Source organism: Crocodylus siamensis, chromosome 4 (genome assembly GCF_052110815.1).
Source record: "Crocodylus siamensis isolate JL-2025a chromosome 4, ASM5211081v1, whole genome shotgun sequence".
NCBI lineage: Eukaryota > Metazoa > Chordata > Crocodylia > Crocodylidae > Crocodylus > Crocodylus siamensis.
Genome location: NC_143398.1, coordinates 203,649,273 through 203,674,215, shown reverse-complemented (window position 1 = coordinate 203,674,215; position 24,943 = coordinate 203,649,273). Strand labels below are relative to the sequence as shown.

Genomic DNA, 24,943 nt, shown 5'->3' with positions numbered 1-24,943 from the left:
TTCTCCCAAGCACTACCAGGAGTGACTAGAAATAACGGTCACAAGCTGGCAGAGGGTAGATTTAGGCTAGACATCAGGAGGCGCTACTGCACTGTCCGGGCAGCTAGGATCTGGAGCCAGCTTCCAAGAGAAGTGGTGCTGGCTCCTTCCCTGGGGGTCTTCAAGACAAGGCTAGACAATCACCTTGCTGGGGTCGTTTGACCCCAGTACTCTTTCCTGCCATGGCAGGGGGTCGGACTTGATGATCTGCTCAGGTCCCTTCCAACCCTACTAACTATGAAACTATGAACCTATGGTCTGACATGACCTGCCTCTAATGAAACCGTGCTGGTTGCCCTTGAGCATCATCTCTGAGGCTGGCCTATCGCAGATGTGCTCCATGATGATCTTCTCAAAGAGTTTCCCTAGGATTGAGGTAAGACTGATGGGCCTATAGTTGCTTGGGTCCTCCCTCCTCCCTTTTTTAAATATGGGGAGCACGTTGGCTATCTTCCAATCATCTGGAACCTGGCCCGAGCACCACAAGTGCTCGTAAAGCCGTGCAAAGAGCCCTGCAATAACCCCAGCTAGCTCCCTCAACACCCTAGGGTGGAGAGCATCTGGACCCACTGATTTGAACACATTCAGCCCCTCCAGAAGCTCTCTAACTTGAGGTCTGGAGGCATTCCCCTTGAGTCTGTCTTGCATCACAATGGGGAAGTCCCGGTCCCTGCCCAAGAAAATGGAGGTGAAGTTTGGTTAAAGAGGTCTGCTTTCTCCTCTGGTGCAACCACCAGATTGCCCAGAGGATCTTGCAGGGGCCCCACATTTCCCAGTGCTTTCTTCATCCTCCCTATATATTTGAAAAAGGACTTTTTATTATCTTTGATTTTCGACACAAGTCCTAGTTCTATGTCTACCTTAGCTTTCCTGACAGCCCCCCTACAGGCCCGAGCAGAGGAGGTATACTCCTCTTTGGAGATAGCACCCCCCTTCCACTGGTTGTATGCCACCTTTTTGGCAATCAGGCATTCCCATACACCCTTGGTGAGCCAGGGGGGCTTTCGGACACCTCTGCCCCCCTTGCTTTTTGTTGGGATGGTCACCTCTTGCCCCCTGAGTATCGTCTCCTTAAGGAAAGACCATTCATCTTGAGCACTGAGCTCCCCTGCTCTCAAGAACCCCAGCGCCTCTCCCAGTAATGTGGAACCAGATCCATTAGGGCTAAGAACTAGCTCCACCTGGATATGGGCTTTTGCCTTCTCTTCTGAGTCTTCTTGTATGGAGAGTGAAACTTCTGTGATAAAGATAGATATCTTAGAAACTTAACAGAGGTCTTCAACTCATCTCTCATCATCAGTGTGACATATATAAGACAGTGATTTGTTTATTCTGAATTTGAACCAATGATCTATAAGTTAGATGTTCCTTATTCACAGCCAATCTCTGAGCTCCCTAGTTTCCCTTGGTTAATTCTTCAATTTATCATCTACAACAGCAGTATGCTATGTATAGAAAAGCATTCCATTAACATGCACTTTCTGCTGACTGCAAAGTAACACAGCATAATATATTGTAGGGCCTATATAAATAGCAGCTACATTTTTCTATTACAAAGAGATTGCAGAAATAAACTTGTAGAAATATAGTAGTCTTAATTCTACAATTATATTACTGTAATTATACTATATAATTATACAGTATAGTATATAGTATATACTATAACTACAGTAAAAGCTCTGTTATCCAGCATCCCCCAGGAATGGGGGATGCTGGATAACAAAATATGCCTGTTAATTGAGCGGCCCTGGATCCGTCTTCTCCCACTGCATCTGGAGCATCCCTCTGCCTCTCCTATGGCATCACCTCCCCTCCTGAAGACCCTGTGGGCCCCCGTGGGACAGGGAGGTGGGCCCCGCATGGCCCCATGCAGCCTACTATGCCCCCAGGTCGTGGGGGCTCAGAAGCACAGGCTTCTTTGCCCTGGGTGGTGGAGGTTCAGAGAAACCAGAAGTGGGCACTTCCAGTTTCACTTTATCTTACAAGCCAGCATGTCAGTTAGTGAAGCATGCTAGCTTGTCAGATGCCGGATAGCACAGCTTTTACTGTATATACTAACTATATACTATAATTATAGTATTCTTAATTCTATCACTTAAATACTCCAGCACCAGCATGTCCTTTTTAGACACCACGATCAATATCCAAGATGGTAAAATTCAAACCACTGTATATAAGAAACCCACAGACCAACATACGTATATACACAGAACCAGCAATCACCCCAAACACACCAAGAAAGCTGTAATATACAGCCAAGCTCTCCGATAGCACCAAATTTGCAGCAAGGAGAATATCCATGACCACCACCTCACTAATCTCAAAAGGGCATTCAGCAAACAAGGACACTCCCCCAGAGAGATAGATCGCACTTTTGAAAGAGCCACCCAGATACCACATGAAGATTTACTGCAGTATAAAAAGAAAATCCCCACAAATCACACAACATTAGTTATGACATACCACCCTTCCCTGGAACCTACACGGAAAATCCTCAAGCAATTGCAACCCATACTAGAAGATGACCCAATTCTTAAAGAGGTCTTTCCAGAACCACCCATCCTAGCCTTCAAACAAGCACTGAATGAAGCTCGCTAATTTTATCACCAGAAGCAAACTCCTTGTGACCCAAACCACATCAACAAATGGATCCAGACCATACCAAAGCAAGAAATGCAAAACCTATCAAAATATCTCTACCACGCCCACTATCCTACAACAGAACTATCACCATTCTTGGATGTTACAGCTGCACCTCCAGAAATATAATGCATCTCATCCAGCGCACAAAATGCCCTGAGGGAAAATATGTAAGGAAAACCAAACAACAAATGCACACCAGAATGAATGCACACCAAAAATCTATCAAAGACAAAAATACCCAACTACCTGTGGATGCACACTTCTCACAGGACAATCAATCCCTCTCCAATCTTTCAGTTCTAATCCTCAAAGTGAACTTACAAAACACCTTCTGTAGATGAGCCTACAAACTTGACTTCATAAATCTACTGGATACTAAAAATCATGGACTCAATATAGACATTGGTTTTATGACACATTACAACCTGCCTGACATCTGATTCACCACGTACCTGCCTGACAGCCTCTTTTCTACCTTGTACTCTATCACTGCACTGTCTCCCTTCAGCCTTTTTTAACCCTGCTGTCTTCCCACTCCCCCTCTGCTTCACCTCTCTGCCTTACTTTTTGTCTTTCTAATTATACATATTTACATTTTCACTAACATCCTGCCACACTTTTAGCTTCTTTCATTTCTTGTAGTCTCAGAACCGCAGAGACTCCACATGCCTGAAGAAGGGTGACTGCCTGGAAACTTGCCAAGACATTTTTTTCCAGCTACTCAATTGGTCTAATAAAAGAAATTACATCTACTCAAAGAACCTTGCCTGCATATGTCCATAAATCAATGCAGCTACAACCAAAAACCCAGTATTTGTAATCAGTACATAACAACTTAAAGTCAAATATGGAGCCTAAACACTCAATTACAATAGTCTCCCTTCTTCCTCCTCACAGCAATTCCCACCCAAAGAAGTCGTGTCCAAGAAACTAATCCTTTTACTTTTAGTAAGTATTATAATAAAAGATAATTATACATCACTAAATTAGTGATTTGCTTACTGACAGTATTTCTAACCCTGAGCAGGAAATAGCAAATAATGTATGAACAATTCCATCTGAAAAGACCAGTGGCAATGCGTAGGGGGTGCACAGAGGTACACATGCATCCCCTGAGAGCGGCGGTGCACCTCTTGACAGCCAGCATTCCCTGCTTAGGCAACAGGCAGAGGGGGCAGGCAGGAGTGGTGCCCCCCCTGAGAAAGCCAGCCAGGGAGTGAGGGTGCCAGGAGAAGTGCCACAGGCACTTCTGGGCGTGCCCCTGGCACTTCTGGGTCGGCACAAGTGGCCTGGTCACCAACTGGCCGGTAGGGGGGCAAGTGCCCCCCAACTCAGGAGGCACCAGTCATCCATGGAAAAGTTTCTTTGGGACAGCTACTGCCAATGATTAATTGCACTATTTAGGTTAAGGCACAAGTTGATTGTATGTGTGCCCTTATTCAAGGAGATAGCACAATGTTTATGATTTTAGGGCTTCATTCTTCTCTTGCCTAGGCTGATGTCAGTCAGAAGGAACTACACAGAAATAATGAAGCTAGGATGGTGTAATGACAGGCTAAATGAGAGAATTAGGGCTTAGAAGAGTTAAGAAATATTACAATTACATATGCTGAAGCATAGCTGAAGTTGTATAGTAATTGAAAGGCATTTTGGCCACCATGTAATCGTCTGATAGCTTGGCAATCTTGTCAGACACATGGCCTGTTTTTCAAACTCCAGCATTTTCAATCATCATAATTGGCTTCCCCTTTTCCAAAAATCCACAAAGTACTGTAGGCAGACTGTCTCAGCTGTATGAATGAAAACAGTCTATTCTCAAAGAAAAGACAGAAAAAAGAAAAGTATGCTATGCTGTAAAGAGAGCTTAAATACTAACGTAAATCACTGTAATTGTATGTTTTTAATACTTCAGTTTCAGTGACAGAACGTAAATTAATATGCAAAATTAAACAAGTAGAAATCTATAACAGTTACATACATACAACTTTGATATTTATCAGAATATTAGTTTCATAACAACAGTGAAAGATTTTTACTGCTGTGAGGATCAAAAGCTAGACAGATACTCTTGTAAGATTAGATTATATAGCATTTGTAACTCAGTGTGGTAGAATACTGAATTTTCCTGTCAATGAAAAGATAGTGAAATGTAATATTAAAATTATTGCAATATCTATATGCACATTTTCAAATATAAATGACATGCTATAAACATAACTCATTCTACTACTGTATGATTATGTTGAAATAATATAACGTGGTCATAAATGAAGAAAAATGATGTTCAATTGCCTTACCAGCTAGTTCGATTGAAATATTGTCGAAGAAGATGAGAATTAAAATTGGGAAACTGAGTAAATACTGTAGCAATAGTTTTATTCTCAGAAAAGCACCAATTTCATGTGAAAATGAAATTGCCAATATACTTTAATATTTATCACACCAGGTACTTCATTCACACTGTAGAAAATAGCCATATCAATGGCAGAAATGAAGTATGAAGTTAGATTCTATAGTTGAGAAAATTAGAATCTGGAGAGGTATTGGGGGGAAAAAAGATTGCTACCTACAAGGTTCCAAATGAAAAATAAAATATAGGACTTGTAATGCATCATCATTTATACAAAACTATTAACTAGGGGAGTCGGATAGAAAAAGGATATTGTTGAATGTGTAAGATGTGTTTTTCATACTGAGTAAGTCCATTCCTTCAGATGCAGTCAAAAGTATTGCTGTGAATATGCAATACATTAATACCAGTAGTGAATGGCAAGGTTATAAGAGATACAGCAGCCCAATGAGGGGTTAAAACAGGACAGCAAGAGAGAGGTCCATGAGTTATTGCCTTTGTCCTGATATTAAAAACAAGTGCATTCTTGAGCAAGGCAGTTAACTTCATGTGACTTATTTTTATTCACCTGCACAACAGAATGATGCTATTTAGTTCATGACTAGGATGTTGGGAAGTTTAATAAGTTTGAACTTTGAAAGTGGTGGGCACAAGCTGATATGTAATCACAATGTATTCAGCATAGAGAAAAGTGGTAGTCTCTTCTTAGTTAAGGCTGCGGTTAAGCTTTATGATACAAAGCATTTTCCCCTTATAACTTTAGCTCGAGAATTTGGCCCGGTCTGAAAATTTGCCAGGTTGCCTCATAATACAAAAGGCAATAGATCTCTTTCTGTCAGTGAAACTGACTGAGGGAGGAAAAATATAAGATGACATGCATAAGACTATTTTCATTATTACAGTCTCAGCTTTGGCCAGAGTTACTGGTCAACAATAAAAAAAGAAATCTGAGGATCTGGTAAAATTACTCCTCCCTGCAACCAAAACAGGTACACCCATTTTTTCAGATGGAGCAACTGAGAAACACACAGTGAAATGACTTGCCAAAGCTTATACATAATAGGAAGTTTATGAAGCAGCTTTGAATGGAGCTTTGACCTCACTATCAGCTGCTTCTTATCTTACTGAACCTTAGAGATGCTTAAAGTGATATCAAATCACAAAACCAAATGCCTTGATTTCAAATACAAGAAAAAGCTACTAAGAGATACAGGTTTCTTACCCATCAGCATTTTCAAAACTCATTTATTTCCATTGTTTAAATACATAAGTATGGATATCATGCTGCTTACTAAATTATATTTATTGCAATTTAAAAAGCCATATTTCATCACAACACAAAACACTTAACTGGAGGCTATGGCTGGCCTGATCATTTAGAACAAAGCTCCTGTCCAGTAAGAAGTGTACTCTATTCAACAAGCAAGAAGACTAATGTAATGTTAAAGCCCTATTCTCATTGCAATAGAACTCTGCCCTTATCATGCCCTGCTGTATTGCCATTTTTCTTCAACTGGCCGAGCTCAAGCTGAGCTCTTCTTCAGTTCCTCATTGCTAAGAAAAAGCAAAGGAAGAAGAGGGTGGGAAACTTAGAATGCTTTGTTATAAGCTTAAGTAGGAAGTAGATGGAAAAACCCTTCCAAATAGAAGGTGATAAAACTTAAAGCCTGTTCTGAAGTTAAACATTTTTTTAAATGGTGAACAAAGACCAAGAGGGGCAGACACAAGAGAAAGATGGGCTTAAACTGCAAAATTCTGCTCTGAGTTTTCAGCAGTCTCTAAACTGCAGAGATGCTTTAGATCCAGGGCTTGGATTTTGATTCTGCTCAAATAAAATTATTTTTATTCCATTATTTCTAGATGAAGCCAATAAAGAGAAGAGGAAGAGGAAAGAAGTGAAAAAGCACAAAAATAGAACAAAGTAAAAGAAAAGGGAATGGTTTAAAACAAATATGGAAAGATATAAGAACAAAACAATTTTGTCCAAGGTAAAATTCAATCTCTGCTGACACCCAATATAAGGTCTGTCCAGAAGTTGAACTTGCAATAGGTCTGTCATAAAGCTGTGGCACACACAGGAGGTCTGGCAAGGGAGACTTAAGCTTTATTGTCTGGTACCACTTACATGACATGGGTCAGGGTTGAAAAAGTTTATGGCTACGTTGCACAGATCCCTAGTCATTGACTCCAGTGGCAATTTCTATGAAGGGGGAATGTGGCATGGGCTTGACCAGAGCTCTACAGTCATTGTATGCAAAGCAGAGAACAACATGCTGGGTCCAAATAGACTGAGACTATAGGAAGCAGGATAGGAGAGATCCATATTCTCTGTAGATTCAGTAATGGTAGACTCCATCAGTTACAAACCTGGCTGTGGAAAATGTTTCCTGCAGCTCCATGGATGGTGGATTATCTTCACTCACTACCTGTCCTTGGCTACTTCCAGTTTGTCCAGACTTTCACATCCTGTACTAATTCAGAGTTCTGCATTCCACTGCAGGGATAGGGCTGGGTAAATCATAGCTCATGTCAAAAAACATGTTTTCATAAGATAAAAAAGGAAGAGAGGAAACCCAGACAAGGAGCAGGAAAGGGAATACACACCCTCAGCAAGAAAGCCTTACAACTGATATTAATCCTTATCAGAATTTGACACTGTTTCTTCTGTATCAAGATTTGGTGAGCACAAGGAAATAATAATAGCAGCTGTAGCACAAAGAATAATCCAACATACAGAGTGTTTTCCTATAGTAGTGCTAAGCGACCCAACACAACTGATGCTGTTCGTAGTCTCTAAGGAAATACAGGGACAAGGCAACAGGAGCTTCTAATTCCATGATCACAGATCCTATCATTTATGATGGAACTCACCACCTCTCCCAAAGAAACAAATCCCATTACAGGGTAAGAATGAGAAGAAAACATCATCAAAACCCGCTGGTAAATAACAGTAACTGACACAAGAAATCAAGGAACCCAATGTAAATATATACTCAGAAAAAGCAAGCTACTCTTTCTGGGCGAAAATGGTACATTGCTGAACCATGCAATCAGTGGGAGAGAATAAGGCATGAAGTGGTAACATCGAAAGACACCTACTGAAGATACAAAACAGAATATTAGACTTAAATTTGGATTGGGATTTGGAGTGAAAGGTCATAGGAATGGGGATCTGGGTGCCTCATGCTTTCAGTGTTGTCTGTGAACTGGATTCCTGTGTGGACTACATCTTCTATCACACACCACAGTCTCCAGTCTTAGAGTGGGGAAGCAGTGCACCATGGCAGTAGTTTGGCCATGCTTCATCATCAGAGATACTCTAGCCCATAGCAGGGAATGGAGATGTGAGACAATATAAATACAACTCCCCATAGGTAACATTTTAAAATCCAAATATCTCATTTTTCAGCCAAGATAATTTGTTTCTTAGACGTTCAATATTCCAAAAGAAACATCATGGAAAGTAGGCTTTTTCTGAAAAATGTCATTAAGGGTGCTTACAGAAGTGACATTTATCACACAATTGGCCCCCATGAAAGCACTGTACAGTAGGGCTGTGCAAAGCTTTGGTCTCTGATTTGATTTAGTAGATATTAGGTCTGATTTGGTGGCCAAATCTCTAAATCTGAATCAAATCTGAATCAAATCAAATCTAAATCTGAATCAAATCCCATGATCACCTCTTGGCCAAACTGCCCAGTTGTGGCCTTGGCTCCACCACGATCTGCTGGCTGGGAAATTGGCTTCGTGGTCGGACCCAGAGGGTTGTGATTGATGGCAGTCACTCATCGTGGTGCCCTGTGACCAGTGGGGTCCCTTAAGGCTCTGTCCTGGGACCCATACTGTTCAACATATTCATTAACGATGTGGACATTGGAGTCAGGAGTGGACTGGCCAAGTTCGCCGATGACACCAAACTTTGGGGCAAAGCATCCATGCCAGAAGATAGGCGGATGATCCAGGCTGACCTGGACAAGCTCAGCAAATGGGCAGACGAGAACCTCATGGTGTTTAACACCAAAAAATGCAAGGTTCTCCACCTTGGGAGGAAAAACCTGCAGCACCCTTATAGGCTCGGCAGTGCTACGTTGGTTAGCACTACAGAAGAAAAAGACTTGGGGGTCATCATTGACCACAAGATGAACATGAGCCTGCAATGCGATGCTGCGGCTAGTAAAGCGACCAAAATGCTGGCGTGCATCCATAGATGCTTCTCGAGCAAATCCCAGGACGTCATTCTCCCCTTGTACTCGGCCTTGGTGAGGCCGCAGCTGGAGTACTGCATCCAGTTTTGGGCTCCACAATTCAAAAAGGATGTGGAGAAGCTTGAGATAGTCCAGAGGAGAGCCACGCGCATGATCAGAGGTCAGGAAAACAGATCTTACGATGACAGGCTGAGAGCCATGGGACTCTTTAGCCTGGAAAAGCGCAGGCTCAGGGGTGATCTGATGGCCACCTATAAGTTTATCAGGGGTGACCACCAGGATCTAGGGGAACATCTGTTCACCAGAGCGCCCCAAGGGATGACGAGGTCGAACGGTCACAATCTCCTGCAAGACCGTTTCAGGCTGGACATACGGAAGAATTTCTTTACTGTCCGAGCCCCCAAGGTCTGGAACAGTCTGCCAGCGGAGGTGGTTCAAGCACCTACATTGAACACCTTCAAGAGTAAATTGGATGCTTATCTTGCTGGGATCCTATGACCCCAGCTGACTTCCTGCCCTTTGGGCAGGGGGCTGGACTCGATGATCTCCCGAGGTCCCTTCCAGCCCTAATGTCTATGAAATCTATGAAATCTATGAAACCCTTTAATCTCTCTGAATCAAATCAGAACCCTCTGAATTGATTCTGAGAGATTCAGAAAGATTCAGCAATTCCGACATAGAGGCAGCTTTAGATGTTTTTTCTACATACCTCTAGGTAGCAGGGTCTCGTGAGTGCTGCAATGCTGGGGCACATGGAGTGTACTACAGAAGCATGGGGGGTTCCCCAGTGTGCTTGGCAGCAGACCCAGAAGTAGACCAGAAGCACTGGTCTGCTGGGCCCCCCTGGCTCAGTGACTGGTGCCTCCAGGGTCTGGGGGGGCACCCAAGGTCCCTCTGAGGGTGAGCCAGGGAAGGGGTGCAGGAGAAGCCCCCAGCACACTCCCAGGGAGACCCAGAAATGGACCGAAAATACTTCTCCTGCAGGATGCTCCATGCACCCCAGCATCACAGCAATCATGAGCCACACTTGTTACCTCAAGGTATGTAGAAAAAACTTTTAAAGCTGTGTCAAAGTTCCAATCACTGGTTCTCTGAATCAGCATCAAATCTTCAGATTTCGATTCAGCTGAATTGAATCAATGACAGTGATCCAAATCAATGAATGGAATAATTGTCCCTGACTCGGGCCACATCCAAATCAGAATCAAATAGGGCCTGTTTCGCACACCTCTACTGTACAGCTGTGCTGTGACACACATGCATGGCTTCAGAGTGCTTTAGAAGTGGTCGATCATGCAAAAAATTAACGCTCATCTAATAAGGGATCAGATGAAGGAGCTCTAAAGTGCAGCCAGCAGCTCCCTCCCCCTCCTCTCTTCCTGCAGACAGAGCTGGAGGGAGGGCAGCTGGGGACAGAGGCTGTGGGCAGACAGTTCCTCTGCTGGATCAGCTCCAAAGTGGAGCTTGACCCCCACACCCTCCCCAACCCATCAGTGAATGTCTGTTGGGTTGGGGGTTTGCTCTTATTCATGGTGCTTTCTGTGAAGTGCCATGGGTTAGAGTGGGGAGGTACATGTCTGTCAGCACCCATAGTCACAACCTAATTTTTCATTCAGAACCAGTTCTGGTAGAAAAGTTGTGACTAGATTGGAACATACATTTGAAAGACTGACTGCATCATGGCTATACAGTGTAAGGTTATACACCACAATCTATATGACAGTTGGACTTCTCCTGTTGTACTGACTGACAGTTTATTTTGCTTTTAAAAAAAAAGTCTTATTCCACAGCTAAATATGTGATTCTTGCTAAGCAATGGCTGTCAGGGCATAATAGTCTAATAATATTGGAATGATGTAAACAAAAAGGAGGTAGCTAATTAAGGGAAGGAAATTTAGATAAAATATCAAGGGGAATATCTTGATAATTAGATCTATCTTACTATGCAATAGTCTCCAAAGAAAGCAAGGAAGACCTGTTCCTCAAGATGCTGAAATTTAGAAACACTAAAATGTGACAAGGAACAACCTAGTATTAGCAGGCAGGGGAAGCAGATAGCCTAATAATTCTTCTTTAGATATAATTTCCATGGAAATAGAATTGCAAGCAGATAAGTGAAAACAATGAAACCCCATAGGGAAAACTGTTCGTTAGTCCAGCCAGTCTGCATGTACTTCATCACTGACGGCACTACAGTGTCTCACTCAATGGCTACTGTTGACTTCTCTGAAAGTAGCCATTGCCAACTGTACATTTCTTGGAAATATCACAAAGGAAGTTATTTTTTTTCACTGCAATTTCTTTCACTTCAACCAAGCATCTTAATATATCAGTATACTGGCGCATAGTCCACATCCAAGCTTCTATGCTACTCTTCCTCTCACTCACTGAAGGCTGGGTTCCTAGCACTTCCATCAGGCTGTTAAACTCTGAGATTACAGAAAATTCAGATATCCTGTTTGCCTCCTTGTGTTTATATTTCACAGGCATATTATAAATCTCTCTGAGACTTTGGGCATAATGCCCATTTTTTTGCAGTTCATTATATGTTAGGAATACAAGCCACAAAACCAACACCAAAAAATTAACCAAATATATCATCTTTTAAATTATAGCACTCACAAAGAAGTAGTATTAGGAACCAGACTCAAACCCAGAGGTACAAAAAACTCAGAAGTAGCCAAACTTAAAACATTTTGACCATTGTGTTCAAAAATACAAAAAAGCTGAGTCTAAAATCAGCTCGTCGTAATTTTTTTCCTTAAAAGCCAAGGGTTAAAATTCTAGCCTTTCTGAACTACCAATGGTATCAATGTGTGAACAAAGGAATATTGCTTAGGCTGAAGGTACCTGCATCCCTGGGCTAAGCAATGTACCATAGCTTAGGGCAGTGGGGGGACAACATTTTTGGCAGGTGTGCCACATATTGAGCCCCACACCCTCTCCAGGTGTCTGTCTGATCCCCTTCCCTTGTCTGACCTGCTGCTCTGCTTTCCATGCTCCGAAGTACCTGTCATTGTGTTGCCTGCTCCTTCCCTGTTCTATAAAATGCCACACACAGAGACTGCCCATACTACTTGTGACATGCATGGTGCAAGGTGGACACATCTGGCATATGGAACTTCGAGTCCAACATCTTGCTGTTGTTTCAGAAAGTCAGTGTGTAAACCTCCACAACACTTCACTATGTCCTGTGGGGCCAAAGACTACTAATGATATCAAGGTCTAGGCATCAAAACTGATGTTTTACCTCCATCTTCACTGGCAAGGTCAGCTGGCAGCACTGTTGGGGGAAAAGGTAAGCAGCCAACAGTAGTGAAAGAACAGACTAGGACTATTTAGAAAAACTATATGCATACAGGTCCATAGGGCCAGATGCGATTAACCCCAGGTTGCTAAGGAAGTTGGTTGCTCTGGCTGCAGAGCCTCTGGCTATTATCTCTGAAAACTCTTGGTGATCAGGGGAAGTCCTGGTCAATTGAAAAAGAGCAAATATACTGTCCTTCTTTAAGAAAGGGAAGAAGGAGGATGCAGGGAACTAAAGACCAGTCAGCCTCACCTCAGTATCTGGAAAAGTCATAGAGTGGATTCTCAAGTAATCCATTTCTAAGCACTTGGAGGAGAAGAAGGTGATTGGGAACAGTCAGCATGGATTCACCAAGGAAAAGTCATGCCTGACCAATCTGATTGCCTTCTGTGATTAGATGACTGACTCAGAGGACATGACATGCCTTGACTTTAGCAAAGCTTTTGACCAAAAGAAATCTCATGAGGTTCAATAAGAGGAAATGTAAAGTCCTGCACTTAGTATGGAACAATTCCATGCACCAGTACAGGCTTGAGACCAACTGGCTAAGTAGCAGTTCTGCAGAAAAGAGCTGGAGGTTACAGTGGACAATAAGCTGAATATGAGCCAATAGTGTGCCGTTGATGCAAAAAAAGTGTAGCAGGCTTGCCTTTTAGAGCTTGGGTTGAGTCCCAGGCTTGCAATCTTGCTGTTTTGATTGGTGGTGCTCATCCCCCAATCAGGAGGCAGCAAGAGGAGGTCAGTCGCCCCTTTCCTGAGGGGAGGGGGAGAGGAGTCCTTCCCCCCACCATGGACCTGATTGAAGACTGCAACACTCAGGTCCAGAAGACTTCAGGGGCAGAGTCCTGGAGCTTATAAAAGGAGCTGCATGCCCAGCATGAGGGAAGCACATCCGGGAGCAAGAAGAGAGGCATTGCCAGCAGATCAAGGAAAGTGATTTTTAGGGCTGTGCGAAGTTTTGGTTGCTGATTCAATTCGGTGGAGATTCAGCTCAATTCGACAGTTGAATCTCCAAATCTGAACTGAATCAGGAGACCCTTTAATCTCTCCGAATTGAATCAGAACCCTTCAAACCAATTCAGAGAGATTAAATGATTTGGACATAGATACAGCTTTAAATGCTTTTTCTATATACCTCAAGGTACAAGGCAGCTTGTGAACGCTGAGATTCTGGGGCAGATGGAGAGTCCCACGGGAATGCAGGGGGGTCCCCAGTCCATTTGGCGGTGGACCGGGAAGTGAACCAGAAGCACTTCCAGTCCACTTCTGGATCTGCTGCAGAGTGCGTGGGGCACCCCCCACACCCCTCCAGCTAGGCAACTGGTGCCTCCTGGGTCCCCCTGCAGCTGATCACTGAGCCAGAAGGGCACAGGGGAGGCCCCTGCGCACTCAGCAGTGGACCTGGAAGTGGACCAGAAGAACTTCTGGTCCACTTCTGGGTTCGCCACCAAGCATGTGGGCCCCTCTCTGCCCCCCTCTCCCCCCCCCGTGCTCCTGTGGAATACTCCAGCTGCCCCACCAGCACAGTGTTCACAAGCCACACCTGGTACTTTGAGGTATGTAGAAAAAACATTCAAAGCTGTGTCTATGGCCGAATCACTATTCTCTGAATCAGCATTAAATCTTCAGATTCGGATTTGGCCGAATCGAATCAGAAGAGTGATCTGAATCAATGAATCAAATCACTGTCCCCCAATTCAAGCCGAATTTGAATATGGCCTATTTCACACACTCCTAGTGATTATTCCCCTCTATTTCCCTCATTCAGGCCATATCTAAAGTATTATGTTCAGTTCTGGGCCCCCCCACTACAGAAAGGATGGAGAGAGTCCAGCAGAGGGCAACAAAAATGGTTCAGGGGCTGGGGCACAGGACTTCTAAGGAGGGGCTGAGGGAACTGGGCTTATTTAGTCTAGAAAAGAGAAGACTGAGGGGGCTTTAATAGGTGCCTTCAACTACCTGAAGGGGGGGTTCAAAAGAGCATGGAGCTAAACTGTTCTCAGTGGTGGCAGATGACAGAACAAGGAGCAATGGTCTCAGTTTAGGTTAGACGTTAGGAAAAACTCTTTCACTAGGAGGGTAGTAAAGCACTGGAACAGGTTATTCAAAGAGGCTGTGGACTCTCCATCCTTGGACATTTTTAAAATCCAGCTAGACACAGCCTTGGCTAGGTTGATGTAGTTGGAGATGGTCCTGCTTTGAGCAGGAGGTTAGACTAGATGACCTCCTGAGGTTCTTTCCAACCCTAATTTCCTATTACTTCATTTGAGAGAAAAACTAACAATAGAGTCTCCTTTCTTGTTCCTTTTTCCACCATCTCCTCTCTTACCCTGCACTATACTGATAAGTCAGGCTTGAATTTTGTCTGCAGTGTTCAAGGTGGATGTGAACTTTTTGCTAATTGTAAATTTTAGCATTTACATTTTAATCAAATGAAAAAAATATAAATAAAACAAAAAATGGCTTGGAACTACATCTCAGCTTTATGCTATTTTGAACAAAGAATTGCCCTCATAAATAAGAATTTCTAATACAGGCAATGATAGCCAAAAGCTCTTAGATATTGATTGCTAAGTAATTGGAACTGGAACTTTTTAAAGATTAAAATAAGGGGATGCACTGCCCACGTCTTCTGGCAGCTGTCACAGAAAGACGGGTGAGTGCTAATTCACACCTTTCTACATTGTTTAGAAATACTGCAGGCTGCTAAGGGGCTAACTAGAATTTACTGATACTAAGGGCCCTTATACAAATGACAGTCCTCTGCTCTGACACATGCTAATTAGCATGCATTGGAACAGACTAGATTAATTGAATCTGCTATGAGTCTACTGAGTGTGCTAAGTAACATGCTCCAGCAGCTTCCGCATCATGTGTATTCAGCGTCCCCATGTTTCAAGATGTTGGCAGGAGCGCTTTAACTAAAGCTCGGTCTTCGCCTAAAGTTTGTTGAACAAGCTTCAGTTAAAGCGCCCCTGATACCATTTTGAAGGGCAGGACACTGAATATACTTGACACTGCGGGCACTCTTTAATTGAATTGGCTCTAACAGCAGCTCTAATTAAAGTGCCTTCCCACCTCCCCCCAACCCTGGAGCACATGTACAGACACCCTAAACTATCAGCTTCTGCCAAGAGGTTCACCTGGGATTGTTCTAGGTGAAAAATATTCTATAATAAACTGCCCCTTAGGCACAGAGCAAGCTAAATAAGTTCTGTGACTCTCAGGATGCCTTTAAATGAAACAAAATGAAGGTGTAATGGTAGCATACCTTATAAAATTAATCTATCTAGCACAGGTAACATACAGAAAACATAGGCTTTTATATGTGCTAGACACTAAAGAGCAAACCCTCCAGGGATCCTGGATATGCACTCAGGTTGCTAGTCTTCAGTAAAGGCCCTGCTCTCTATGGCTTCACAGGTATGCCTGCACCTGCTACAATCACAACTTCATTTTGCCCTGTAAACATAGCCAGAGCTTTCTGGCACAAGATTTCAGACCTTAGACCTAATTGTGTCTCTTTAGCTCACATAAGCAATCCATTAGCTGCAGAACCAAGCCCATTACTAACGTAAAAAGCTCATTTTTTTCATGTGTGACTATCCCAGCATAAAATTCCTCACCTACTACAAATTGATTTTAGGATTTCACTTGAATTTGAAATACCTACCTCCGGAATTTCTCTGCTGCTCTGGACAGGATATCCCCCATTCAAAATGCAGAAGAGAAACCTTTGACAAACTAACTCTGTCCCTCCAAACAAGATTTCATTTCTCACCCTTTTGTTTTGTAACACCTGCACCACAGCCCTGGAGCCCAATTCTGTTTGCAATGAAATTAACACCTGCTTACTTCCACAGGTGCAGACCAATGACATCTGATCTCAGACGATGATGCCATTCAGTAGTGCAGTTTTTGTTCTTCTACATAGATGTAAAAGTGGCTAAAGGTATTTTTCATGCCTGTATAATCTAATTTAAACACAAATTTATGATAAAATCCTCCCCACCTAATGGCACCTAGAAATGTATCCCAAAGCAGCAATGCAACAGCCAATATTCTACCAGCAGTGTAATGATAATCACAAATTTGAAGGAAGCCACAAAACAATGCACTCAGAGTCTCCAGAATGTTCAATATTGCAATGCAAAGCACAAACTGTAGTTCAAATATGTCTTCACTATGAGTGCATTGGGTCATTTACCTTAACAATGTGAACGTGTTCTCATTATCATGTTCAACTTGATTAGTGTGTAGTCTAACATTTAAAAGTGCACTTCAGATGGAAGGAGGTATGAATGCATGATTGGTTCCTAATAAATGAGCAACCCCTGATGAACTGTGAGGTATCTAGAAGAAACCAGTAGATATTAGACAGACACAGAGAACTGACAAAAAGAGATAACAGGGAGGGGAAGACAGTCTTTCTAGTAGATTTCCATATGTACATCTCAAGATGTTATAACTCATTGCTCACTTGACAATATTGAGCAGGAGGGTGGGCAGAATCAAGAACAGATAAATTATTAGGAATCTGGGTAGGGGAGTGGGCTGAGTAGATGTTGGTTGAAGCTGTATGTGAATAACACAAGCACTGACTAATCTGATTGATATGACGTGAACTATCCTACTCAAATATCTCATGTCTGGTGCAGGGAGGCGAAAGTCTTCTCTCTGGTTCACTTATCCTGGAACTATTTTGTTCACTTCCAACCACTGCATTACTAGAAAGGGATTGTTATACCAAAACTAGTGGAGAGAAAAGCAACAAAGATAATCAGGGGCCTGATGAGACTAACTTATGAGGAAAGATGAGATATGTAGAAGTTATCTAAGTAACAACTAATAGAGGATGAGATCAAATTGCACAGCTTTTTGAAAGAGGTTGACACTAAGGAAAAAGAAAAATTACCATGTGTGGTAAAGAGGCATATAATTAGGAGTAATGAGTTCAGATTAAGGCAGGGGCAGATTGAATATTAAGAAAATGTTCTTGGCAGTGAGATATATTAGGCTGAAGAATTCCTCCCCCTGGAATTGTCAACATGGGAAAATTAAAAACTAAATCACTAGTAAATATAATAGGGTATGTTTGCATGGCCCGCTGCAGTGCTAATCCAAGTGTCGGAAACAGCAATACTTGCCTCTGTGCAGTGCTCCACCTGACTAGTATAACTTGCTTCTTAGGATATAGAAAACAATAATGAATTAGTATAGATTTTTCCCCTTCTCTCTATTCTATTATTCTGTGTCACAGATCAATGACAGAGACATTATGATGTTTTATTCTGAAATGTACCATCTCAACTATTGTATTGAGGTTTATTTCCTTTACTTCCTTCCTCCATTTGCCCCTATAATCTTTAATCCTAGCATCCTAAAATGACTACACATTTTTGTCTATTGTCAGCTTGCCCTGAGAGATAACACCAAGATAAATGAAATGCAGAGTTTACCCCTGCCGGCATTTTCAGTGAATACTGGCATCACCTTTTTGACCCTCTGCACACACAGAGATCAGAACCAAGTATCATGCCATAGCAAAGGTACTATAGCTATGAAGGACACTGTGAATTTCATCTTCAAATATCTGAAGTTTCAGAGTTATATACAGTTTATGTTTTGGTCATCTAGGCATATCTTGTTGCCAAGATCAGTAAGAAGTTATTTCTGAAAACAGAAACAATATTAAGGACAATAATACAATAACAATTGTATATCATGTTTTGAAGTATATTTGGAGTTGTAAAAACACATTTATGGGGAGAGGAACTCTTTTGGAGCATCTCCAGTTTTCCCCCTTTTAACTCCTATCTTATCTCTTTGCAGTATACTTACTGCACCAGGGCATCCAAATACCTTTCAGGAGTTAAATTGTAAAAGGAGTCTCTGTTCTCTTGCAGTATTGTACCTCACTGAGTGGAGAGTTAGTAGTTGAGGGGTGTTTAGGAATTTTTAAATAATTACTGGGGGAAAGCTATGTCAAAGAAGTGTTCTACATTTTTTGTTCTAGAAAGACATCAGGCTCCACTCCTTGAAAGACCTCACTTCACATCAGAATTATTACTTAGATTGGTTGTTTTCCTTGTGCATATAAGTACAACCCAATGAGGTAAGTACAACCTAATGAGGTAAAACTAGACTTGAGTTGCTCTGATGGTGTGCTGCAGTATAACCATGCTTATACATCTCAGGATGCTCCCGATGTCTTTGTGAATGCCTTTGTCCATCCCTAAACATAATTCCTTTTTGTGTTACCTATGTGTCAAGGACTGACAGACTCTGCCTCTGCCACTGAAAACATAGCCATGGAAGATGGGTTTCATAGGAAAAAGAATTTAAAAACCCTACAACACAATATATGATTCTACAATAATTTGCTCTCTCAGGAAAGAAACACTTCATCAAAAGATAACAGCAGGATTGTATACTAGTTGCAATAGCAGGAGCTCTCATGAAAGCTGTGGATATCAAACAGGTACTGCAAAAACCTAATGAATAACCACACCTGCACTTGACTGAAACTGTGCTAGCTCTTAGGAAACAAAGACAGACTCTGGCTGTAAACCGCAAGCTTGCATCATCAGCAGAGAAATAAATGGCATCTCTTAAACAGCAACAGCCACCATAAAAACCACAAGAGCTGATTCAGTTATGACAGTTTTTCAACACATTTTATGTTAGTTACTGCCAGCATAGGTAATGTTGCACTAACTTGCCTATTAAATGAAGCATAAGGGACTAACCCTGAGAAAGTTGTGCGCTTTCTCCATCGGTAAGAGAAGTAACAGAGTTCAGTGAACAGGACTTAGGACTACAAGAAAAAAAATGAGGGTCTGCATAGCATTGGGTGGGTCATTCTGTCTCTCCATTTCTCCATCTTAAAAATGGAAATAGTGGCACTCTGAGGTCTTTGAGCACCTCTAAGGAACAGTGCTATTTGAATGCTAGCACCAGTGCTGTAGCAACAAAGTTTGGTGCCCAGGACAAGGCCTGCATTGGCAGAATGCCCACGCCCTGCACACAGATCTGGGGAGCACACGCCCCTGCCCCCATGCTTGCCCAGGAGTGCATGCAGTGCTGGGAGCCACCCTTCCCCTGTTCCTACGGCCCCCCTCCAGGGCTGTTCATGGCTCTGTCCCACATCCCACCCCAGCTGGTCAGTGCCTGTTGACCTGCCTTCTCTTCACAAAGATAAATATTAATTTGCTTCTAGGTTGAGTCTATACAGAAAAAAATGCTTCTCAGGAAGGAAAACAAGTCCAATACATGAGAATGCCTTTCCTCTCTGAATCACTAAACATCTTCACATTATTTACTATTAGTGTCTCTTATCTAATAGGCATTTGATGTAAAATACATAAACAGAGTAGGATCAAGGACTGGAACCTAGGACTTTCCCTTCCTTTTCAGGGCACTGCCTCCATCACCAGGCTACAGAGTCATGATCCTTCTTGCTTACCCTCCCTTCTTCTGGTCCCTGAGTTTTCTACTCTCAGATGCACAGCTTCAAAAGAAGGGAAGTTAAGTGCACTAAGCTCAGCCTTGTCAATATTTTGTTGGTTAGGAGATAAGGGAAGAGGGTTTGAACTGCCTTCATAGCCGATGATGATCTAGAACCTTGGGGTGCCTGTATCTGAGCATGGAGGCTGTTCTGATGTGCTGTAATTACAGTGCACTGGAGCAGACAATTAATCAAGTCTCTTGGAGCATGGTAATTACCACACTCCAGCTTCCTCCCACATCTCATGTATCAGTGTCCCTGCACTTCAAAATGGCAGCAGGGGTGCTTGAACTAAAGTTCATCAAACGAGCCTTAGTTCAAGCTCCCTTGCCACCATTTTGAAGCACAAGGATGCTGATACTCAAGGCACTGACGTGCTTTAATTAGAGCAGCTCTTGGAGTTGCTCTAATCCAAGTGCTGCCTCCACTACCCCTGGAGCATGTATAAAAGTGTCCTGGGTTTCTGGGCAAGTGCTCCAACCATTAGACTATAAGATAAAAGGTAGACAGCTCCTTCTCCTCCACGTACATTTTAAAAGAAAAAAAAAGTTAGCCTAACAAGGGCCAACTTGGCATATATATCCAACTTGGTGCTTTGAGTAGGCACATCAGTGCAGCCTCATCCTGGGAAAATGGCAGGATTTCAGGTAAAAATTCTTTGACACTTCCTACTGGCTGGCCCCCAACCCCTCTCTCCCTTTCCTGGCCCCCCTGCTCAATTCTGACAGTTCTGAACTTCTCTGAATCCTTGAACAACTCTCCCTTTTAAAGTATAGGCACCAAACTTAGGATTGTGAAATGGCTATTGCATTTTAAGTTCAAACCCTGACTTATTTTGCAAAATCTTTCCCATGTAGACAATTCCTTAGCATTGAAACTTACTGCATGCAGTGTTTGAACAAACAGAGCTCTACTCTCCTGGTAAAGCTCTCAGTTAAAAATATCTCTCATCAATATAATGACAGCATTCTATTAATATAGTGTGTGAGCGCATATGTCTGTGTGTACGTGCATTCATGTATGTGTCTGCATGCACGTAGGTAAGTAATAGGAAATTAAGCAAAGTTAAAAAAAAAATCAACACCAAAATCCCTCCCCCAAACACAGATTATACCCCTGAAGGGAGATGTGCCAGACACTCCATGAAATCTCTTAAGGGCTTTTCTATTGCTATTGATTTTATGTGGAAAGTACGCAGATACTATGGTGATGAGCGAGTGGTAGTACAAACACCTAAGGTAAAGTAAGATGACAATTGATTATGGAAGGTCCCTTGCTATTTCTCATACACTTCTTTCAAGACAAATTTTACGGAATTGGGAGAGAAGAAAACAATGTTTAGTTAGTAGCCAGGTGACTTTGTGTGTTGTGGTACAATAGATATAATAATACACTGGTACGTACATATACTGCTACAGAAGCCTTTAGCAACTGGAAAGGAAAGGCTCAGGACACTGATGGCTGAGCAGTTGTCCAAGATGCCAAGACAACAATCCATCTGTGAGGGCAGTTTGCTTTCTCTGTCATGTAATAAGCTCCTCACTGTACAGCCTCTATACAGATCTCTTTGCTCAAGCACGATACTATACCCATACTATACCTCTGTCTACTGGCTACTCAGGACAGTTTTTTCTAAGTTTTCCCTACTCAAAAATGTATAGGTATTGCAGGCCTCCAAGATAAAGACATAAATACATTCAAGAGAAAACTCCTAGTTCAAAAACAGACTATCCTGCCCTTCCCTGTCTTTTAAGAACATAGAAAGCTCATGGAAAGCTCAAAACTCAATAAATCCATGGTTACACTGCCCTGGGGCAGCAGGGAGGTTGTGAAAGGGCCTTGCTCTATATCTTTTCCATTCAGCAAAGCTTTCTGGCCTTTCTGCAGTGGTGGGAATGATTAGAGGCAAGGCTAGCAGATCCAGTAAGTACAACTATTGACAAGCTAAAACACCATATGGTGGGAGCTACTCGGACACAACAATTTTCCAGTGGCTGTAGTCAGTGGTGACATGTATGGGTTGCACAGGGGTAAGAGTGCCAGGAACCCCCACTATTGGTGAAATCTGCTGTGGGGGACCCCCTCCCCGGTCAGCGAGATTGGCTGTGTCAGGACGCCTCCCAGTCAGTGAGATTGGCCGCAGGGGAATCCTCCCCAGTCATTGACTGGTCACTGGAGGGGCATGTGTCCCCCCCAACTATGGTTGCACCAGTCGCCCATGGCTGTTATTGCAGTTATGAAGCGTCTACGCAGGGGTTATATACAAAGGCTGTCTATTTATGTGAGTGACTGGGATTTCATTCTAAGATAAATGTCTGAGATGGGAGTATCTTCTTCATCAGAAAGATTTAAACTATGACTAATAGGGGTGTGTGAAGTGGGCAGTATTCAGTTCGGATTTGGCCTGATTCAGAGGACAGTGATTCAATTTGCTGATTCAGATCACTGTCCTGGTAAGATTCTGATTCAGAGAATCAGCGATTTGGCCATAGACACAGCTTTATATGGTTTATTCTACATACCTTGAGGTACTAGGTGCAGCTCATGAATGTTGAGATGCTGGGGTGGATGGAGCATCCCATGGGTCCCCTATGTGCTTGGCGACAGACCTGGTTCACTTCCGGGTCCACCAGCAAGCATTTGGGGGACCCCCCCCATACCCTCTGGCCCAGCAATTGGCCACAGGGGGACCCTGGGTGCCCTCTCTGATCCAGAAGGCACCAGTCACAGAGCTAGTGGGTTTGGAGGTCCCCCGCGCGCTCTGCGGTGGACCCAGAAGTGGACCAGAAGTAGTTCTGGTCCACTTCTGGGTCCACCATCGAGTGCACGGGGAACACTCCCCCACCATCTCAGCGTTCACAAGCCACGCCTGGTACCTCAAGGTAGGTAGAAAAACCATATAAAGTTGCATCTATGGACGAATCATCAAACCTCTCCGAATCTCTCTGAATCAATTCAGAAGCTTCCAATTCAATTTGGAGAGATTAATGGGTCTCTTGATTCGATTCTGATTTGGAGATTTGGCCACTGAATCAGGCTGAATCTCCTCCAAATTGAATCAGCAACCAAAGTTTCTCACAGCCCTAATGCCTAACACTTGAATTTTGATGCTATTTGTAAAAGGTAAAATAAACTCTCATCCTGAGATGGCAGAGTATATGGTACTCTATTGAGATTACAACAGCTACACTGTAACTGGTGTGCACAACAGTAGAAACTCTATCTCTAATGTAGCCACATCTCAAAGATACTGAAAGTTTCTCCAAATGTATTTTCTGTGCAATTCAAACCGGCCAAGTGCATGGCTCACTGATGCTTCTCCTCCAGCTTTTATTAAGATCTATGAATTACAGGAACTTTTTAGTTCACTGCATTATGAGTATTCATCAGTGTCCTCAGGCTGCTTCATGATGTGATGACCACCATAGTCCTTTCCAATGGATCAAAGACAGACCCATTTACCACCCATACTGGTGTCAAGCAGGGCTCTGTCATCACCCCAACCCTTTTCTCCATCTATCTTGCTGTGATTTTGATTCTCATCTGTGACTGCCTTCTTCCTGGAATGGGGCTGGGTATTGAATGTATACCCCTCCCCCGGCACAGCAGACACCATCCTCATATTGAGGGATAGCCAAAGAAAAAGATTCTCTTAAAACTAGCATCACTTTTCTTACCAGCATGTTTATATTTACTTCTAGCTCCTATTAAAAGCAGTGGCAAACCTGAGATCATAAAATGAGTCACAACAAAGGGTTTGGGAGACAGACAGTTTTTATCCATGGGATCAGTGAAAACAAGGGAGCACTGGGAAAACCTCATGAATCTCTCCCGGTAATTAAAAGGTTCATCTCTCAATGAGACTGTCACAAGCAAACAGGACTGAAGTAGAGAGAGGAGCCCTGGATTTGAGCCACTCTAGAATTTTCCCTAAATTTCACAATATGGCTTCATCATCCCCAGATTTTATACAGCTTATATAAACTGAGAAGTTTTTAAACATCAAATTGATGCATATATTGAGAAGGTGTTTAAATGGCATGTACAAGGCATCTTAGTTTGCCTATTCCTTGTTTGCACCTTCTGGAGCCCAGTTCTTCTTATAAGTATATCAAAATCATTGCATCTCACTGCCTTTCATAGCTGTTGTGGTTTTCTTATATCCCTCTGCCTGTTTTATGGGTTATGCAATATACATTCTTAAACAAAAAAAACTGACTAAAAATGCCCCTTTATCCTCATTGTCTCTGCTGTGCTGCAGATTGTACATCCACCCTATTTAAAAACAATGAAAATTATTAATATGTATTGTTTTTTTAACAGAACTGTGTATGGAAGGGTCGTTTTCTGCCTTGATTCCTTTGAACTTGCACATGTTAAAGGAGAATAAATGTACATTTACAGAATGGCAAAACACAGCCACCAGCATATCCTAGGCTCCAGTCAGTCCTATTCAACCTCTCTCTTTTTTTTCCTCTTCAGTGAGCTTTACATAAAGCTAACCCAAACCCACATGGATTTCTATAATATCCAAAAAGAATGACAATGAGTGATGTGATGTAGGTGGAAACTGCCTGAAGAAACCTAAATTGTAACAGGAAAAAAAATTGACATTTTAGATTTTAAATGTTACACAGTTTTTATAAAGCTTCAGTCAATTTATTTTATTTATTCTAATGAAGAGCATTACAACTGCTTTACTGCACTGAAGCAAGCATCGATCACACCATTAATCACACCTTGTGAATAGTCACAAATCAAGTTCTAACAGCAAGCACTGAATCAGGAGCAATGAAGCATAAACTCCTTCACAATTTATGATCTCTCCAATTGCATCTTTTCAACCATTAAATTGCAAGATACCATAAATTTTTATCTTCTTCACTTCAGTC

The 24,943-nt window shown here is 42.4% G+C and overlaps 1 pseudogene; it reads right to left on the bottom strand.

Annotated features, from left to right (window-relative positions):
- LOC149867458 (dynein axonemal heavy chain 11-like) overlaps nt 1-24,943 on the bottom strand; it is a 291,701-nt pseudogene that overhangs the window by 177,619 nt on the left and 89,139 nt on the right.